We start from the raw sequence: 3,582 nt of genomic DNA on the forward strand, positions 1-3,582 counted from the left end.
CCGTGTAACCCACAGCCCCCATTAAATCTGACAGCGGATAGCCAGGCCATTGAGCAGGTGGATAATTGTAAGCACTACACCTGACCACGGGCTTTACTTTTAAGAGCAATGATGAACACAGCCTCTCAAGATGCCAAATTCAATCAATCAATCAATTTATTTGTCAAATGAAATTGTACAAGGTTCATTTCCAGCGAAATGTCCCATCAGGTTCTTAAACCTGATTCATTATACAGCAGAATGCGGCCGAGAACACGCAGTCGGAGGCTCAAGTCCTCCACGCCAGGGCTGCACAATTAATCATAATTTTATCGCAATCGCAATATGGACTAGTGCGATAACCATATCGCAGTGGGGGGCGCAATATTTGTTAAAAGGCACAAAATGTGTCAACCAATTCTGACTTAAGCGTTGTGGTGATGCAGAGACGTCCCAGCCTACAAATCATATCCTACAGACTAGGGATAGACCAATTATTGGCCCTGGCTGATTATCGGGCCGTTGTTTTGGCAGTTTGCAGATGATCTGTATCAGCATTTTATTTGCTTGATAACAGAAGTTAAGTAATAAGTGCGCTACTTTGGCTCTGCCCTAGCTCTTTGTCTGTTCCACTGTTTCTGTTTCACTCACCACTGAGTCTGATATAAAGGTCCCATGACATGGTGCTCTTTAGATGCTTTTATATAGACCTTAGTGTTCCTCTTATACTGTATCTGAAGTCTCTTTATATAGACCTTAGTGGTCCCCTAATACTGTACTGAACTCTCTTATATAGACCTTAGTGTCCCCTAATACTGTATCTGAAGTCTTTTTATATAGACTTTAGTGGTCCCCTAATACTGTATCTGAAGTCTCTTTCCCAAAATTGACCCTTGGTGCAGAATTCCAGCATCTAGAGCCAGTTCCACAATGAGCTTTTCTTAGTATGTGCCATTTCTGAGTCTGTAGCTTTTGAGGAGAATCACCATTTCTAGCCACTGGGGGACCATAGGCAGGCTGGGGGAACTCGTATTAATGTTAAAAACCTCATAAAGTGAAATTCTCATGACATGGGACCTTTAACATCCCGCCCACAACATCTGTTTGTCACATCTTTATTTGGTACAGATCCTCGCAAAAATCAACTATAATCTTTAATCGCGCCACATGCCACAGCCTGAATCCTCAAAAACCTCAACCAATGAGGGATGCGTAGTCATGAGATTGCCGCAGCGATTGTCTTTTGCCAGTTTGTGCTCCTCTTCTACATTTTTTCTTCGGTTTACATTTGAAAAGAGGCTCTTTTTGAGAAAATGCAGGTGTCTCAATTTGCAAAAAGTCTGTGCCACAGGCCTTTTAAATTCTTTAACTGAAATAGTGTTTAGGTTTGTCGTCTTTGCCTGGTTTGCATTGCTGTCTGAGCCCCAAACACAAAGACTATAAATCATCAAGCAAGTTCTGCTCAACATCAAAGCCATTTACAAAATATTGATTCGTAGGAAAGACTAAACAATGCCTGCAGACTCATGTCATATACTGACACAGCTGCTGCCAATGGGTCATAGATTCAGCCCTTTACAACGTATGCCAGAAACAGACATTACAATATCTCCGAGATGATAGTCAGACTAGGCGATGGTGTAGTTATAAACTCTTCCTGTGATTTTGCCAAGGTACATGGCAGACCACAAGTTGGACTCCGGCCAATCAAAGCTTTCTGTCCTTTACGGGTTGAGCGAGGGATGTGCTAGAAACAGACTCCACCTGACACCCGTTGACTGTTGAGCACAGCTACAGTGCAGTAGATCGTTCTTTTACGGTCACAGAATTCCTTTTAGAAGTTGTCAATCAAAAAAAGAAAATCAAGTTTGTTATAACATGTAATTGGTTGAATGCACCCTACGCAGACAGCCGTATCCCAAAATTGTTGTAGAATTAATGTTGTTCTGTTTATTCTTGGTTCCTCTCCAACTAGCCTATGTTACTAAAAAGGCAAATACATTTTAACAGTCATCAAACTGCCATGCCTTTATCAATCATTTTTCAATCTATGGTTTAACCCTTGTGTTGTCTTCACTTTCGGGACCCTCTCTCGACTTATTTGGGGTTTTAAAAACAATTCTGAAATAGAATTTTACTTCATAATCTATTATCAAATATTGTCTTTATCTCAATTTCAAACAATTGAGATAACATATAAGTTTAGGGAATGCAATCCGTCTCTACTAGAACACAATTAAAAATGGACGTGTGATTCGTTTTTTGCCATGAGGTTGTAATTCATGTTAAAAATCCACTATGGAAAAAACATAAGTGGTCAAATCCCTAATAATTTTCTGAATTGAGTCAAAATATATGTTTATCACAGAAAATAAAGTAAGGCCGCTTATTTTCAGGTAGAAAAATGTAACTTGTACCATTTTTCTTCTTTTGGACCATTTTTCTTTCTCAATTGGACCCGAATACCACACAAGGGTTAAAATCAAAAATGCCTCCACACACTCCTCCGATGGTTTGGTTTCGTGATAATTTTAAGAGCATGGCTTGCTAGTTTTATCCATTTGTGGAGGAATATTTACTGAAAGGGCAACAGAGCAAGCCTATACTAAAATCTTTGAATTTGAACTTATTTTAGATTGAATATTTCATTTTTTTCACTAATTTCAAACTTTCAATTTCCACAGATCCCTGAATGAGATCATACAGCCAATTTCTGAAGTTATGTTAGAAAGATCTAGTGTTATTGCAAAGCTATACTACAGTCTATTTAACCCTAGTGTTGTCTTCCTGCCGACCATGCAACTTTTTGGTTTTCTGGGTAAAAATCTCTTTTGGTCTTGGTTTTGATCGTCTTTTTTTGTGACTTTTTTTTGTCACATTTTCCAGATGTTTTAGTCACTTTTTTTCTGGGCTTTTTCAACTTTCAACTTTTACTTTGTTTTATAAAAAAAATTAAAATGCTATAATATTGAATAAAACCCAAATGTAATGAAAGTAATGAACCGATTGAAATTTCTAATATAGGAACTTTTTGAAAATGGGTCAAAATGACCCGAGGACAACAGGAGTTTTAATCAATTACTACTACAACTAAAAATAAGAGCAGTGCAAATAGAGTACCAATGCCATATGTGCCATATGTGTGCAAAAATAACAGTATAGTGTCTCAGAAACCTCAGTACAAAAGGCAGAAAAAGCAAAAGTAAAGAAAAAGACTTAGTTACAGGAAGTCATTTTTTGGGGGAAAAAACGTCAAATAAAAAATGAGCTTTGAAGATGTGAATGAATTGTGAATATGAGCTGAGGGGAAAACACGCCGCCTCAGGTATGGGCTTCAAGATATGTCATCAAACCATTTAAATGACATAACATCCTCTTTTTCTTTGTCTGTTTGTCTAGCCAAGCTGTACCTGGGGGCCCCAGGAAAAGGGCCTGACACGGCAGCCGTTGTTTTTTAGGTCAGTTCTTCCTGCATGGCGGACCATCAAGGCCACCCACGTACCTGGGCGCTACACGGGGGATATGGTGTTTTGAGAAGTCTCGTTCTTCAGCAGATTCAGACAGACAAGGACTTTGTGTTCCGTCAGTGTGAAAACGTCAGAC

The sequence above is a fragment of the Etheostoma spectabile genome, unplaced genomic scaffold (genome assembly GCF_008692095.1).
Source record: "Etheostoma spectabile isolate EspeVRDwgs_2016 unplaced genomic scaffold, UIUC_Espe_1.0 scaffold273, whole genome shotgun sequence".
Classification (NCBI taxonomy): Eukaryota; Metazoa; Chordata; class Actinopteri; order Perciformes; family Percidae; genus Etheostoma; species Etheostoma spectabile.